Raw genomic sequence first — 18,195 nt, 5'->3', positions numbered from 1 at the left:
AAATATTCCATAATTTGAACTATATTTAAACAGGAGTTAAAAAGAAACAATCGTTTCATTTGTATATAACATAATCCCCAAACACCTACATATTGTAAATGCAGCGTAGCTTGGGCATTACACTCTTGTCTACCAAAAGCACTTTTTTTAATTAAGCATTCAGCACTGTCTAAGCTTAAATTAGAATTGACTGCAAAGCAAGCAGTTCAGTAAAGTACAAAAGCATCATTTTAAGCGTGTGCTTTGTTGCACCAGACTACCAGACTCAAGGCTGCGCGTTTCCAGCACTTCAGCTGACCCTTGAGTCCGCACAATTTGAGGGGCCTTGACAACCTGCCAGATTGCCAAGAGTGCTTGAAAAGACAGAAGACTTGGGAAATGCACGCTCCGCTCACAGAGACCTGTATGCTTAAGCCAGCTGCTTCATTTGTCCCAGGGTTCAGTTAGCACAATGGAAACTGGGGATAGTTCTTCCTACATGACTGTCAGAAAAACAATCTGTTAGAAATTATAGTCATCATATAGTAAAAAAGGCCGGTAAACACGTACGCAGGTGGTTAAGAAAAAACCCACCCTCAAAGCCCCAAACGAAAGTCAGACCTGAGCATGCATACTACCCACGGTAACCCAAATCCACTTCCAAAACTCTATTTAAATAATCTTTTGGGACACTGCTCTGCAGTTCTTTCTGTGAACTGAGTGAATCATCTGTGTTTGCTAGAAATCCAAAGCGATAGCATGCATAAAACGATCGTTCTGGATTAAAGTCACTTTGGGAAAAGACTGTAAAAGGCTGTCTGCTGGGATTGTGTTAGAGGTCCGCTGGAGACCCCACCATCGGATTTAGATGTGTGCAGAGAGCTTTTAAAAATGACTAGAGAGAGAAAGAAATACTCCTAGGAACTGGCTGATAGGGGAGTCTTCAATTCCAGATATAGAAGGAAGAACAAATACTAACGGCAGGGCACTGTAAGTCCGGAAGGTAATAGCCAACAGACTTCTTTACAAAATAGGCGCTGAGCAAATGAGAGGTGATGCTGCTGTAGACTTTGGCAAATAGTGAGGATGTTGTAATAAAAACTGCTTGTGATCACTCAATTCGAGCCTATTTTCCACAAATTGGTTCAGTCTAAGCAAAATAAAAGCAGGTCTGCAAGGTTTTCAATTTCAAAAAGAAAAGTTGAGGTAATTAAGGGAACTAGTTTGTGAAGCTGATGGGGTTGAATGGCTGAAAGGCTCCAATGAGAAGACCTTGAAACTGAAGAAGAAAAACCATCTGCCATTTGTGTCCTGAATAGAGGAGGTGAATAAAAAGCACACATAGGGAAGCAATGAGAACATGCTGGAGATTGGAGATAGTCACGGTCAAGCCCCCAGACTGAATACAGATGCTGCCTTGCCGTTGAGTAATGAGGAGAGCGTAGAACGTAGGGGCGAAGGCAGGGTGGGCTACAAGAAAGTCTGCCTGCAATTTCCCCAGCCAAGGGGAAAGTCAACTGCACTGCTCAGTGCGCTCTGTTCCAGGCTGCTGAAATGTCAAGTCTGCTAGCAAGGACTTCTAACAGGTCTACACCATCCCTCAACTAAAATTCAGAAATCTTCATAATAAAAGCTTAGAAGTCCTGGAATGAACCTCCTTGTCCCACAGCCCGTGTTTGAAAGTGCCGATGTGCATGGCTGATGTTCTCACGTAACAACACGGCATCCCATCAATACCAGCCTACTTCAACCAGCGTCTCTCCCAAATTGTAGAGACCTCTACGCAGAATATCTCTGCTTAAGGAAGGAGGGCTAGAGGCGGCAGCGCTCGGGGAAGCCACAGCTATCAATTGCAGATGAGACAAGAGAACAGAGTCTGAATCAAAACATAAAAGGCACAGAAATACAGAGTGTGAATTGCACCGTGAGATCAAAGTTACGTTGTGCTAAAATAACTTGGCACCCATCTTTGATAAAACAACCGGTTTCTTTTGACAAAAAGGCAGTCGGTCTATTTATTGGGATTTCAGCAAAGCAACAAGAAAACTGGGGACTATTAGTAAAGGGGGAAAATGGGGATCGATAAAGAGAACGGTGTGATCGATAATAAACACTAGTGTGCATTAAGTGCTGCAGGTTTTTTAAAAAGCATCATTACAAAGTTAAAGAATAAATAATTGTCATCGTTTTGAGCACAACCTATTTCAAGGCCTAACTTTACTATAATGTACCAAAATGCTTTAAATTAAAATATATATATATATAAGCAGTACAGGCCTGCTGCCAAAATCGACCATGAAAATAGGGAAATGGTTCCCAGCTGCTGCTTTTCCCAGTGCAGAAAGGATACTTCCTTCTTTCCGCAGTTCACTCAATTCAGTTATTAGTGTATTAGAAACAGAGGAACAAACTCAAAGCTGAATCATTATGAAAATATTTCTTAAAATAAAACTTTCTATGTTTTTTCTCATACCTGCAGGATTCTTGAGTGTATTTACAAAAGCACAGGACCGGAAATCCTGAGTCTGATCCCTTAATACTGAAGTCAACCACATTGCGTAATCCCATTAATACATTTATCAGGCTCCATCTTCACAGTAATCGGGTTTTTAGCCCGTTACACAATTCCCATTAGAAGGCTATTCAAGAACCTCACTTGGTTTGAAGCCATTCTGCTCATTTCCAGCCTAAACTTATTCAGAGCCATTTGTTCTTGTGCCAGAATTGTCATTTAACTTCAATAACTCTTCTCCCTCTCTGGTATTTACGCCAGTGTATTTATAGAGAAGGAATATAATTTTTCTCTGCCTTTTTTTGTCACTGGCTTACCGTCCAGGCTCCTTTAATCATTTTGTGAACCAGCTTCTCTGTTCTCCAGATCATTTCTACCAGACACCCTCCCCTGCACCTTTTACAGTTGAAATCAGTCTTTCTCCTACATGGACAAGGAACGCACAGTACATTTTAAACAATGCCTCACTAAAACCTGTTGCAGTGGCATTCGCATTTCCTTGTCTTTCATGGAAATTCCTTGGTTGACAAATGTGATCCCGGTATGTTTCTTTGTCATCGGGACATCAGAGTTACCCTGTGATTGATGAATACATTCCAATTCCAATATAGAAACCCCAACTTTCTATCAGAGCTTGCATTACAAGAGCTTGCATTTGCTTACAGGCAAATAGTCCTAAAGTCATTCATTCTTCTGATGGGATGTCCTCTTTTTCCTCTTTTGATGACATCTCCAAATCCCATTAATTTCTGCTATATCATTAGTCAATACATTGATTAACACTAGTCTTGAGACCAGTCCTTGAGGAACACTATTGCTAACTTGCCCGCCAATCCTTTTTCAACCATCCTACCTTCTCTCCTGTGACTACAGGATTTATTGATGCAAAATACTTCAATTCTGATTGATTTAAACTGTCTGGCTTTGCATTTTTTGTCTTTTTTTTTTCTTAACGAAAGGCTGACTTTTGCTGGTGGAGAACAACAAAGGCATATTTCTCCCTAAATCAGGCCTTTGGCTAAACCGGAAAGCTGTCCTATTTTACAGTTGGGCATTTGTAAAAATTAATAAACTATGCAAGTCAACACATTTTATGTTAAAAACAGTAAATGAAGTTTCTTAATGACTAGTCTGACTTTTTAATTGTACTTAGGATTTATGTCACAAATTTAAAAAACAATTAGAATGCAGGAAAACGGCATGTAAAACTTGTAGTTAAATAAAATTAAGCTAAATGTGCTGAATACATAGCTTAAATTAAAACAAACTGTTTTATTGTACAAAGGAATTCTGCAGCCTATAAATAGAACCAATTTCTATCTATTCAGCATGTCTTCAGGTTTTCAGAACTTGAAACAAAATTAATTTCTGTTCTCATGCAAAGGAAGAGCTGATGCTCAAGTAAAATGAATGTGGCAAAAACTACTTCATTAAACATTTTCTTTTAACCCAGATCACTTCTGCAGTTTAGTTGCCCATGCAGCCGTGCCCGTGTTGTTAGCAACACTTTTGTTAGCAGGATGAAGGAAGAGCAACATCAGCGAGCAAAGGTGGGCAGGGGGGAGCAGGACTGCTTCTGCTAATTTTAGTCCTACTTAAAATATCTGTGAAAGTATATTCACGGTTGTAGTTTTGGGGCAGACTGAGCTGATGTAGACTATACTGGACTTAATTCGGTTATTACTTATAGATCTCCTTAGCAGCAGATTGACTTTGACAACAACCAAGGCAGGAAGTTCTCAGCAGAGATGGACGCAAGCTGCTTGGACCTACTGGAAGAGAGGACCGTGCACTCACACAACCCCAAGCACACACACTGTCCTCCTCCCATCCCTTCTCTCCCTCTCTTTAAGTTCATGTATACTCGCAGGAACTCTGCAGAAACACACAGGCTGACAACACCATATCAGTTTGAAATCTCATCAGCTACGGAACCAGGCAATGAAGCTTTTTACGGTGTAAGTGCAGAAAAGCACTTACACCGTAAGTCAATGAGGGGGGCAAACCAGAGAATAAACTCTAGTGGAGTTTATTTCCGGAAATGGGAATCACTCCAGCTGGTGGGGGGAGGGATTTGATCTAGCGCAATAAATATGCTGCTATGGATCAGGAGTTGTCCCCAGTAGTCGTTACCTCAGCCTGAGCCCTGGAAAGTTGCTTCAGCTTCCTTATCAGTAGAGGATGTAAATGACATTCTCCAGGTCTTCTTCATTCACCAGTCCTGAAGCGCTTTGAGATCATCCAACAGATGGCAATACTTGTGTTTAATCAATACTAATACCAGCTCCCAGGATAGCAAGAACAAACAATAATTTGCCCTTCCGATTACAGCAATGTTCTACTAAACCCACTATGTCGAGTTTTAAATTCAATCGAATTTAAGATTAAGAAAAATCCTCCCTTTCTCCTACCAGTTACAGAACACTACTACGCTTTTCCTTTTTTTTTGTAATTAAAAAATAGGTTGAACTTTAGGAGTGTTATTGCACTCAAAGCAGTAGAAGAAGCTGAATAAAGTGCATCATAAAAAGATGCCACTGGGATCAGTTAAAGCCAAGAAAATTGAAAACATTTAGAAGGAACAAAGCCAAAAACACAGAACCAGATTCAAACTTGGCGTATGCTGTGGCAGGAGGCCAGTGGAAGGAGAACTTGTTAGAGGAGTAACGAGAGGGAGGGCTCCCTGCTGCAGCCCACAGATCAGGTATGATGGGCCAGATAATCAGGTGTCATCAACTGGCACAGCTAGGATGAGATCAATGAAGCAATGCCAATTTCAACTTGCTGAGGCTCCGTCCTGGCGTATCTAAACTCACCTGTAAAAAATTCTCATCGTATTAAGCCATGCCATTAATAAACATTGAGCTGTTATGCACCACTTGCCATCTTCAAAGAGCTTTAAAACCAATGACTAATCCTCATACCCACCTCCTTAGGTGCAGGAACTGTTTAAAAGGCAATTTTTAAAACCAGCCGAGCACAAGGCAGAAATCTGGGGCTCCCAGTCACATAGCCCCTCCACTGGGCAGAGTTTCCCTTGTGTTTCTTTGACAGTGGGAGACACCTACAACCTAAAATATTTGCCCCAAAACCTGAAACCTCATACATAAAGTTACTTCTCAAGTGGGTGTAAGACTGATTTTGTATCTTCTCTGCACAGGCAGGGATCGGCAGAGCAGCAGAGGAAGTAAAATGGGTGAAGTGATGGTATGATGGAGATCAACAGGAAGTTTTGGCCACTAACTTGCATTTCAGCTGATGTGGTTTAACCAAGAAAAAAAAAGCAGCTGAGCCTACTCACTAGAAGGTCAGTAAATCGCAATTCTGCAATTCTCTTTTGCATCTCAGTTTTTCCTCCAGCAAATAAAATTACCTTAAAATTTACAAAAAAGCTATGAAAAAAGACAGGTTTATAACAAACTCATGGAGGAAAGATTATATGGATGTACAGAGCATTTCCATTACTAATGCTCTGCTCAGCAGAGATCTCCAGAGGAGACTAGAACTGAAAAAATATTTTAACAAAATGCAAGAATAAGTTACTAAAGAGAGAATAAACCCAACACACTTGTGTTTCTAAGCTCCTCAATAACATTATCAATAAACCCAGATGCATCCTTTCCACAAATGCAGCAGCAACAATTGACTCAAATGGATGACACTACTGTAATGTGCCTATTTGACTCTCAAGCTGAAGCAGATAAAAATTCAAAGATTGGACTTCCTTGGTATTTGTATGTTAATATACAAAGCTTTAGGGAAATTGTTGTGACTCAACCCACAATTCATTCTGTGCAGTCAGTGACATTCAAGTACCTACCAGCAATTTTCATACCGCTCACGGTGTATCTTATAGGCTGTCATCAATCTGATGCATTATCTTTTTTGCAAAAGATCTGTCATGAGTGCCAGGCAGGCTTCCCCTTGGTTCAGATAGGCAGGAGTAGAGCTGACTCATCCTCTTTTTTTTCCTTTCATCCTGATTTGTATAGTCTCCCTTTCAATTTAGTTTTCCCATGTTACACAAGGAGAAGGGGTCTGGCTACGTGTATGTATAACGTGTGTGCATGTGCAAGGGACAGCAAGAGAAAGAATGTGTTTCTAATATCCACCTATTCCTCTTGCTAACAGTTCCTTTTGCTTCATCTCCTTGGAGGTATTTTATTATTAAAATCAACTGAATTCTCCTTTTCTCTTGCTTTTGTTGAAAGAAAACAATAGGACTTGTGAGAAACCCAGCTAGGAGGAAATGTTCATGAACTGGAGTCCTTGGACCTCCTGAAGTCTTTTGCTGTGTTTCTACAGAAAGCAGGAGAGCAGCTACACCTCCCACTGAGCCAAAGGTTTTCCTGGCACCAGCCAGTTTTTACTTGGGCTAGTTTTGCCTGGACCGTGACCGCATTTAAACTGAGAAGACATTTTACTGCAAATAGAGACTGCTATCCATGGACCTGGGGTCTACCAGGGCAACAGAGGGGCCACGCTCTGGCTCCAGTTGATAGATCTCATGACCGAAACAGTTGGAAGAGCTCTCACTCATGGGGACTGTCTGGTATCCACTCACACAAGCTGGAACTGCACCTCTCCCTGAGGCTCAGTAAGTACCTGGGCTATCCCTCATGCCTGACTGCCTGTTTTTCATGAACTTATGCAACCTTAATTACCCTTGCAGACTTGTATCTCTTTGTCAGGCTTGACTGAAACAGGCTGACAGGTTCAGAAGTTATTGGGGTGGCACAAACATACATATGGGGTGATAAGAAACCTGGATGAGATTGAGTCTCATTTTGTAAGAAAACAACATGGATGTTGATGGTAAAGGCAAAACAAAAGAGCGTCATCGTGGATCTGAGCAGAGATCCCAAGCAGTGAGCTATCCACAGTGAAGCAACCTAAAGATTTAGGTGCAGCCACCTGGAAAAATCAGTATTTGGATGTACTCAGGAATAGACAAATGTCTAAAAAACCACATTCATAAAGAAACCTCCAGCCCAGCGTCTTTCTTCAAGCTGTATCAGCCAGCACTAGAATGACACTGCCAAGGTCTCAGGGCAGCTGATGCCAGAGAGGACACTCATAGCAGAATCAGAGGTTGCACCACCTTCCCAAACTGCTTCACCAATGAGGCTGGGGTTGGATCACAGAAACATGGGAAGAACAGAGATGAGATGGACCTGAAAAAGCCTCTCCCTTTACTCCAGGCTGCACAAAGTTTTCCTTAAGTCATTTTTTTTTCAGATGTCCACCCAAGGTTCTCCAGGATCTCTTCAGACTATGGTTAAGTCAGGCTCAGGTCAGTGACAAACCATGTAGAGGAAAAGCTCATTAATCCCTTTAATTTTTTAAACCCTCTCTTTTCACTACCATTATGATTATGTTTTCCTTTTAACAAGGCTTGGAAGAGAGATGAGAGATGTACCACTTGAAGGCTCCCTTTGGCATCAAGATGCAGGAAGCCCTGCAGTCATGAGATTGCCATGCAGTTTTCACAGTCACAAGGTTGACCTGGACGGCCAGGAAAGAGCACAGAAACCAGCACTCCTAGTTCAAGCTACTGCCAAGACGCAAGGAGTTGAGAGATTTATGTAAATTCAACAGCAAACACAGCCCATACTCAGGTTACAACCTACTTTGCACTCAAAAACTATGATTAATTCGATGCATATTTCCTCATTAACAGTCACGGGGTGAGAACTTGTATTTGCGCATGTGACGGTTGCTTGTACACAGCTACCAGACAGCATCCCCACCCTCCTCTCCCGCAATCGGCATGGCTCAATGCATGGTGCAAGTCCTCCCATGCACAAAGCGTGCAGATATGACACGAAAAACCAGGGCCACTAACGGCAGTGCATCGCTGGTCCGGGCTCTCCTCCTGATGGGCCTTCAAGGCAACGTGAAACACAAGAGAGCAACGAGCAAAAAAAGTCCTCAGGTGGCCAAAGATTCATTACAACAGGCAGAATCCTTCCCTTCATCCTCTCTCCAGCCCCCACTTAATTGAGTAGCCTGGTAAATTGATGAATTACAGTTAAATGATCTCGCTGTGATGCCTCTTGCTGATGAATGAAGAATACCCTGCCAGAGTCTCCTGACTTCAGGTGATGGATTTGAGCCCAGGCTGCAACACAATTCCTTATGACTGACAAGCTCAGCTATTTTCACTCTTAATCTTGATATTATTTGATTGAATAAATCCAAGGTCATAATTTCCTAGGTGGATACGGTTGTTCAAAATACCACCAGCCCTCCAATTACTTTTAACTGCATCCAAAAAAAGGTGAAGAATATTTATGTAAGAGCTAGTAAGATCTCAGCTTTCTTGCTGGGAAATACCTACACCCAAAACACACCTTTGCTGGAGCATGAACGAGCAACTGTGAAGTTACATTTGTCACCTCACAGCCCAAAGCTCTTATCATCCAGCCCTCAAACCTCGACATGGACCTGGGGACTAACATTTCTCATGGTCGGTCACAGTCCAGAAGATTTTTTTCTTTTTTGTGTTAGAAGCTTGACAGGAGGCAGTTTGGCTGAATGGGAGTGATTTGAAGATGTGGGAAGCAGGGAAAGGATATTAATTTGCATCATTTTCTTTTAGCACATACAAACACTTTATAATGGGGGGCACCTTAAAACCCCCACGCTTGAGCCTTAGCGAACACTTTTGGGATGCAACCTGATTTTTCCTTCCCATTTTCTTCTCCTTCAAAAGGCACAAATGGGAGCAAAAACTTCTCCAACTTGGCTGCACAGAACTTTCACACAGATCTCTGCGCAGCATCAGCTGGATTGAAAGATGTTGTGTCACGCATGAAATATTCCAGTGCTTTATTGTGCAAGCTCCTAATTATTAATGTTTAGGCTCCGTATTTCTGCAGCGAGATCTATGATGTAGCTTAGGGTGGTGGATTTGAACTAGTTTTCCCTCAAATCTATAGATGGGGAACCATAGAAATGGTTTTTTATCCCCTCAACGTCTGTAGTCTCCGGTGCAGAAAAACCCCAAGGAACAAACAAGCCCCTCAGAAGAGGAATCTGGGTGAAAATTGTCCTTCTCTGCCTCCACCACTAACACAGTAGCATAACTGTCTTTTAAACAACTCCACACTGTCCCTTGGGGACAATACAGCCAGATCTTTGCAAAAGGTCACTGTCGTATCTGGTTTTAGGGTATACAGACTGCACCATTGCAAGCCTCCTTCCCTCCCACTGAGGCCTCCCAGACTGGGTCCAGAAGCGGGACTGCAGCAGGAACAGGACACAGATGGTCCCCTGGGATCAGGAGAAAGGAGGCAGCTGATGCAAAAGCCAGTGGCCGTGCGTAACTCTTGCAGACAGAGCCAGAAGCTGCCCCCATCGAACAATAGAAGGAAATGCTGTCACTGAGCTGGCTGTGGTCTGTGCCTTCAAAACCAGTAGTTGGGGATGGAAAAGTCTTGCAAGGGAGAAGCAGAAAACTTCTGGGGATAAAGGGTTTCACTTCTGCATGTAATTTTCACAGCAAACCAAAAGGGAAAAATTTTAAGTCTGGAAATTAAGCTGATTTTGGAGATAAACGCATGGTTGGAAAGTCAAATTAAGCTAATCCCCCTTCCTCCACAAGAATACGATACATTGGGAAAACCTGTAGACTAAGCAACCAGTGCCCAGACTAGTGGCACACGCTGCTCTTACTGGTCTAACAGGGGTTAACACAAATGGCTTGTGCTCCAGAAAACAGCCATATTTATATATTCATATATATGTGTGTGTACCTATAGACATGCTGGATTACTTTTTCTGCAAATATAAAAAAACCCCATCTTTTGACTCCAGGATGTAGGATTTAAAAAAAACCCAAACCATAATCTACACGTGCTATTGCAAGAGTTGCAAGAAAATAAGCACTGCTGGTGCCAGTGAGTTATAGGTGCTCACAACAGGCAGGATAATGGGATTTCATCGTCTTTTGTTTCCTCAGAGGTAACTGCACTCTTATCAGGAGATGCAGGATATGAGGCTCTGACACTTCTCTGCTCTGATTCATACACTGGAATAAAGCAGACATTTGATGGCATCTGCATTGCTGACTCAATCATGTATCTTCGGTGCTGATCTTGTTGGTGCCAGGAAAAAGGAATTTAGGGGGGGAGAGTGCTCTTCTTGCCTGCACGCAGCAGGCACCGCGGCCACGGCTTTACTGTTTTGCCTCAGGGCCTCACTGGTAAAAATAGGTAAATAAATAAAATAAATGCATTCCTGCCTCCATCCCACATCCACCAAGGCAAGGTTATCAGCTGGTTTTCTCCACCCAAACTTGTCAATGCAACTTAAAAAAAAAAGAAATCCCAACTGCTCCGCTTTTGGAATATATTTGACATTAAAAGAAAGTAAACCTTGCCCCATCTTCTCCCTGCGCTTTACTTCCCGCCGGCCTCAGAAAAAGGTGGAAGACAAACATTTTCTTGTTGAGGCTCATTCTACCTCCAAGTGGTTCTTTCCAAAGTCTGGATTTTTTTTTTTTTTTAAGTTTAAGCTCTGGCATGTCTAATTTTCTTCCTTTTGGGGAATAAACAAGAGCAGCAGCCCAGCAGGTAATGAAACAGATTCTCCTCCCACTCTAAAAGTACAGAGTTGAGACCAAGGAGGTGACAAAGAAGAGAAATTAACACCTTAGAGGACGCTAATCACACATGGGAGCAGTGCTTTCCAGCGGGCGGGCAGTTTTTGCCTCGTCTTCTGCTCTGGCAGCCCTCGGCGAACGTTCACAGCCCCACATGCCAGGCCCACGCACAGGATTGCTGCTCACGTTCTCTTCCTGCCATGCCTTCACCACCCACAGCTGCGATGGATATAGCTCCTCAGCCTCTTCCCCAGTGCGGTCGCAGAGCGAGAGGGGCTGTGACACCTTCTGCACTTAAAAGTGGGCAATTTAGCAAGAAAAAAAATCTGCAGCTGCATGTGTGGGTCTTCATCCCCATGGCACGACCCAGGTTGGGTTATCCCACGCTGGACAAAGATGATACTGGAGAGGACTGGCTATGCCTCATGTCCCTCTTGGTATTTTATTCATTGAGGGTGCAAACACGACCACAGGTTGGGTCAGACTAAATGTCCTCTCCTCTGCTGTCCTGTCTCCGGCAGAGACACAGTGCAAGAGCAAGAGCTTCCCCCTCGCACACCCTCCCAACCTGGCTTGCTTGAGCCCACGCAGCTGACATACACACCGTCCACGCTGGCTCCGGAGACCTTTGGGATGAGCCAGGAGGAGAGCAGCTCCGTACGAACCACATTTTCAAAGCATCTGGCAAGGAAGCCGAGGCCATCCCAACTCCCACCCTCCCACCTGGCCTGCAGCAATGGCCGCACCAAAACCAAGACCCAAAGCAGCCAGAAGTTTTACAGCAAACAAGAACAGGCCTGGGGTTGAGGCCTCAATGCCCGGTGCCAGAGCTAAGTCGTGTCTCATCAAGCGCAAACCTTGACTGAAAGCTCTCCCAGGCCGAGGCATGCCGAAAGGCTCTTCCTGGTGCAGCTTGGCCGGTGACTAATAACACATGAGCTCACCTCTTCCCTCCATCATGGCATTTGTGCCAGCACCCGCGCATCTTACACAAAGCCCGTTGGGTTCCCTTCCCTCTGAGACCTCACCACTCTACCAAACGTGGTCAAAATTAATTCGAAGAGTCATTGGGGATGGACAACAAACAGCATCTCGTTAAGCCTCCTGGTTTTTGGGAGCTACCTCTGACTACAGCCATCACCGATATCACCGGGTGTGCACAGACCTTCAGGTGTCCCAAGCAGCAAACCCTGCCTGTGCCTGCTAATGATGCCCGTTGCATTCACCTTCGGAGCTCGATACTTGCTGAATTTTCCCCGTTCCAGTTCGTCTCTACTGTTTTATTAATCACATACAGAAATTCAGGGGAGGGCAGCTTTTCTAGGAGGGTGGCAGTATACAGACATTAAATAAAATATAAACACCTCATCTATACTTAACATCAGGTTTGATCTTCACTGTTTTCACTCCCCTTTTTCAAGGCAATTTGCAATTTCTTTGGTTGCTTTTTGGGAAGGGAAAATGTAGGGGAGGGCTGACTTACTGCTTAATCTCATTTTTGATCTATTATTAAACACCTGCTTTCTTTTTTTTCTCTTTTTTTTTTTACCCTTTCTCTAGGAAGCCAGAAGCCCCAGCAGAAATTACAGCCAGAAAGAAAGGTGAACTGTGAAATGAAAGCTGGGGGAGAAAGAATTGCTTGGTCTTTTTTTTTTTTCCCAGAGTTTTCTCATTTTCAGCTGTACGAAATCTCTACAATGCCAGCCAAGTAAAAGAAAATATGCTGAAAGTGATGGAAATACAAAGTATTGGCCCCGAGCCCACCACTGATATATGTGGCCAAACCCTCCAGTTGAGGCCGGCATGTGTGTCCCCAGGGGATTCCTCCGCAGAGCCGCTTTTCAAATACAAACGCGTTGACATTTCCTCACCTTTCTACCAGTGTTAGTAATTCTCTAGCAAATCCCCAGGCTTGGGGAATGGTGTTTGTGTGCCATGAAGCCACGCACTCGGATCTGCAAACCGATGCCAGAGCCAGGACTTAGTGAAAGTCCGGGACAAGACCACAGAGCACGAGGCCAGCAGCACTCAAGGCATCCAGGAGGAACATCTTTTTTTTTTTTACCATTTTTATACAGCATCTTTTATACACCATTTTATACAAGGTTTGACAGGACTGTAGAAAAACACTACCACTGCAAGGAGTTTACGCAAACCCATAGCACACAGCCAGGTAGACAACGCTGCAAAGGCGCAGCAGCATTTAGCGCCCGCCGCCTTCGCTTTAGGATGCTTTTTAACAGCTTTCAGTTTATTTCATTATTTTATCCTCACACGTTGCTAAATAACAGTGTTTATGTCTGCCCTGCAACCCAGTGCGTGACCTTCCCTGCCCCAGCTCACGGGGACAGATTTGGTTTCAAGCAAGCAAAGCCAGTCCACGAAGCAAAGCGATTCCCAGGTGGTTTCTTTGCTCTCTGCAGCCACTTTACCGGGGTCAGTGATGGCAGATGGCTTAAAGTTGATCCAGAGGAGCCTCACTGAAGGAATTCCCACCAAGAGGCAGGAGGACAAGTCCAACGCTATCTGTAGCACGCTCTGAAGGTGGATCAGTTTGTTCCTAAGGCCACGCTGGAGGTAGGTCAGGGCTGATGGGGGCCCTGAACAACCTGCACCCATCCTGTGCCTTTTCATCACCCCTTTTGCCTCCTTTCAGCCCCTTTACATCGCTGAAAGCAATTCCTCCTTCTGCTGTATTTGCAGAAATAAGGAGTTTCTCCTCATTTGGCACCAGGACACGCTTCCACCTCCCAGCCAGATCAGACCGAAAGCAAGCATCGCTTTCCTGCCAGCTCCCGTCGAGAGCTAGATGTGCACCTCACCACGCCAGCCATTTGGCTGGCGAGCAAACAATCCCCATGTGAAACCGGGATGCCCAAATCGGGGCTCCCAGCTCCGCAGTGAGCCCCTCTGCTCCTATGTCTGGGCTGCCACAGGCTCTGACTTCCAGCCAAGGCTCGTGTGGAGATCACCTCTCAGCAGCTCCAGGGAAGGGCAAACGCTCCTTAGCATTTCCTATTAATTGAATTAATTAATTTAGGCATTTCCTATTCATTTCCTATTATAAACATTGCCTTGTTAACCAGTAAGAAGAGAGCCATCCCCTAACTGTCAGGAACACAACCCAGTGAGAGTCCCAGATACCAATGTTATTTTGGGGGGGAAAAAGGCAGGTTTTTAAGTGCCTTTATTTTTACAGAATGGCCCAGGCCAGCAGCTGAAAATTTTGCAGCAGAATTGGACAGGTTCAGATGCATTTTGGAAGAAAAAGCATCCCCAGGCCACGTTCCATGGCAAACCCTCTGGTTTTTCCAGGGGAATATACGGAAAGGGCAGGGAGGTGGCACGCAGCCCAGAGAGCAGCCGGGCAAGATGCCACCATCTCCTTCTGCCCCAGTCATAACTGGACAACCCAGCACCTCATCTCTGGGAAAAGCCAGCAGATGTTTGGGAAAGAAATCAAAGAAATGGCACATCCAGAAAGAGCCATCCCTGGGTAGGGAGCAGTCAGCAGCTGTGTCCACCCCGTGTGACAGCCACCAGTGCCCACCTCTCCTCTCCTATTCAAAAGGCCACCGGGACCCTGTCCTGGTCCTGCTCCGAGGTGGCACACATCATAAAACTTTCTGTCTGATCATTTCCAGCCAGCTGCTCCCAGGGCCCACCAGAGAACGACTATAGATGTATTAAAGGCAAATACTGACATGGGACTGGAAACTCTTTTCTCCTTGCCAAGGGAGACCAAAGAAATAGAAAAGATGAAGGAAGCAACCATGAACCTTTGATTCCAACTCACCCAACAACCACAAAAACCTTTTTAGGATCCCCAGTGATGAAATCGCAGCTGCCACAAAAACCGATGTTGGTGGCACAGGAGCAGAAGTTCCCTCCCTCACCTTCAGATTTTGGCTGGATACGATTGATTCAAGTTTCTGGGCAAGAGTAAAGTTGGAAAGAGCCTGTTTCCAGAGATCTAGTTCTCCCAAAAAAACCCACAGCTGGATGTTGCCATGACACGAAGGGCGCCTGTGCCACCTCCTTTCTCCATCTCCAGCCTACATCCCCTCCTGCCTCCCCTTAAACTCAGCAAAAAGGAGCCAAATCAAAGCAACTGTCTACATTTGGCTTTATCTGCTACAAAATGTCAAACTTTTCTACAGGGATGATTACATTTCCATCCTCTCTCCCCCCAAAGCTTGAAGACTGGTATAAAGAAGTCAAAAACATGTCGGAGAAAAGAAAGTATCACCTACCCTGGCCACAAATGCTGGGAATCAGGCCTGATCAGCTAGAGGTCCCTCTCGGAGAGCAAGGGGTCCTGCTGGGGAAAAACCCACTTGGGTTTCTCCATTCCCTCGTGTCCCCTCCGATTTTGCTTCCCATGCATTCATTTATACAGAAATGCAAGTGCACGTGCGGTAAAAAAAAAAAGTCTGCGTGCTGGAAATATTATGACTAATGGATGGGAACCTGCATAGCGTGTAAAAATCTTCCCTCTCTCCCGATGTAACAGCATTTTGCATGCACTTTAGACGCTGGCACCTACGTTTCATCTGCTTTCTTATAAGATGATGGAATATATTTAACAAATTAGACTGATTTTAAGTCTCAGCTGTAGATTCTGCACTGGCATCGCTGCAGCAAAGAAGCCACAGGCTCCCCCCGGCCCATCATTATGGGGTCAGTGTGCTCACATCCTATCCCACTTATTTTGGAAGAGCACATCAGAGCACAACACATCATTTAATTTTGATCTTTCTTTTTTTTTTTCCCACTCTCCCCAGCATCCCTGGTCTTTGCCATCTGCCTGGATGGCACAGGACTGCATCTCCTCCCACGTCCCGCGCCTTGACCCTGCCGCTCCTGCACATAAACGGTGCCCATCCTGCGTTGCTGGGACTGCACAGGCTCTTCCAGCAAGGAGAAAGCTCTTGCTCGAGTTTTCCACGCAAGCAATTGGGATCATTTACAGCCCCATATAAATGATATATACTGGCGCCTCCAGCCCTGAAACCCCCTTGCCCCTCGGTTGCTGCGCTGGAGAGGCACGTTCCTGCGCTCACTGAGCTGCATCTGGGCTCCAGCTCCCGGACCCGGCCGGGTCTGCAGCAGTGGGGATGGGTAGGGAAATATCTCAGGGCTTTTTTTTTTCTAGCACCCTTTCCAGCGACAAAAATAACACCAGCTTCCCTCGTTTACAGCATCGTTTACCTCCCGAGCCGAGCAGCACAAGCCACGAAGCTGGCACGCATCCCTCGGCAGAGCACATAGCCCCAGCTGATGCACAGCCACTGTCAGGTCAGCCATGCTCGCACTTTCCACGCCTGCAGCATCTCTCAGCCTGGTCCTGAGCTGCTTCGTGGGGATGGGGCTGGAGGAAAAACCCTGCAAAACCCCTCCCCACAGCAACTGAGAGGAGAAACACCCAAAGGAAGAGCACGCGGGAGGCAGAGGAGAGAGCAGCCTCCGTAGGGAACGATGTTTGCAGAAAGGAGCAGAAGTTTTTTTGCTCGGTCACGGAGACACGTTTGAAGGTGAAGGTTGGACATGAAAATATTTGTGGCCGTAGGGAGTCCAGACTGCCCAGGGCAGGGTGGAAAACAAAGAAATCCAACCCCAGCATGATGAAATACAAGTTTATTTGCTTTAGCCCGTGTCCAACTTCCCTCCCTGGCACAGAAAAATTTCTTTTAATGCTGCTCTGGCTGGGGGCTTTTGTGCAAAACTGAGGTTTTTAAACGACCAACCGGCCCGTAACACAATTTGAGGGAGCTGGTGAGTCCCGAGCACCTTCAGATCCACCACACGAAGGGGGAAGCGGGCAAGGAAACAAGACCAGGTTGTCCTGACTCCTCCAAGCCCTTCTGCTCTCCCCACGCTCTCCTGGTTCACATCCCGGGACAAGGAGTTAACGCAGCCACGGCCAAACGATGGAGAGCTACCACTAAACCAGCAGCGACGGGCACGCCGGGGCTGCTGAGATCCCTCTCTAAGAGGAAACCAAGCCATTCCTCCGCTTTCTGTGGCCACTCACCTCCTCTCCGGGCTCTCCCTCCTGGCTGGGATTTCTCCTTGCGGCTCAAGAGCCCTTTCAAAGCAGCCAATTTTCCTTGCATCTCCCATGGCCCAAATTGCCAAACTCGAAAGCAACTTTCACCAGAGGCAGAGGAGCCCTCGCCCGCTATTTCAACAGCTCCTTTCACATTAAGCCTAATTTATGTTGCCCCATCCCAGAGAAGCCGGCGATGAGCCAGTGCCACCCCTAGAGCCACGGGCACGAGTTTCCCCTAACTTTGGGGGTCTGGGTGAAAACCCAATCCCTCCCACCCCCAAGGAAGCAGCCGCCCGCCCAGCCAGGGCTCACCCCACTGCCGATGCTGCCTTTCCACAAGCACCGAAAAATCCCCCGCCCCGGGGACACCTCCCAGCCCGGGACGGCGAGGGGAAGGGGGGGGAGATGGGTCCCCTCCAGCCGGGACCCATCCCGGGAGGGGATGGTGCTGCTCCCCGGCAGAGCCCGGGTCCCGCCCCCGGGCCGGGGGGGAAGGATTATAAAGTAAAATAAAACACATACATAAATAAATAAAAATATTAAAATAATTAGAAAAATTAAAACCATTAAAATAGAAGATAAAACTATCAAATAAATACATACAATCCATAAAATAAACCACCCAAAGTAGCCGAGCTCGCCCTGCAGCGCTTACCTGGCGGCGGGGGCTGCGCGGGGCTGCGCGGAGCTGGGCGCTCGCCCTGCGGCCGCAGCCCGGCGTGCGGAGCGGCGCGGAGCCCCCGGCCCGGCTCGCTGCATTGTGGGAAGCGGCACCCAAAAATGGGGGCGCGGTGCCCTCTGGTGGCAGGTCCTGCGTGGGGTTCCCTCGGGTGGGAAGGGGCGGGGGGGTCCCGGGGACCTGGGGGTGCTAATATGTGTGTGTGTATATATATATATATATATATATAGGTAGGTATGTATATTAACCTCTATGAACCCCTCAGTAATCGCCATGTGGGTCTGACACCCCGATGGGCTCTGACCCCCTGCAAGGAATTTGGGGGGGGGCTTCTCAAAAGCAGGGTGGCAGGGAGCAGCGGGGGCTCA

At 46.0% G+C, this 18,195-nt stretch overlaps 1 protein-coding gene across 2 annotated transcripts in view; it reads right to left on the bottom strand.

The window, feature by feature from the left end:
* Nucleotides 1–17,861, bottom strand: part of EXTL3 (exostosin like glycosyltransferase 3) — a 159,022-nt gene extending 141,161 nt beyond the window's left edge. Inside the window, exon 1 of one of the 2 annotated variants that reach the window (XM_075497663.1) lies at nucleotides 17,804–17,861. The gene's annotated coding sequence lies outside the window, so the exon portion shown is untranslated. The remainder of the gene's footprint in view (nucleotides 1–17,803) is intronic. The other variant, XM_075497661.1, reaches the window with a different exon arrangement.
* Between the last annotated feature and the right edge of the window lie 334 nt (nucleotides 17,862–18,195).

Source organism: Mycteria americana, chromosome 3, assembly GCF_035582795.1.
Source record: "Mycteria americana isolate JAX WOST 10 ecotype Jacksonville Zoo and Gardens chromosome 3, USCA_MyAme_1.0, whole genome shotgun sequence".
Lineage (NCBI taxonomy): Eukaryota > Metazoa > Chordata > Aves > Ciconiiformes > Ciconiidae > Mycteria > Mycteria americana.
Note: the sequence above shows the minus strand (reverse complement) of the source record. Positions and strands in the feature narration are given on the sequence as shown.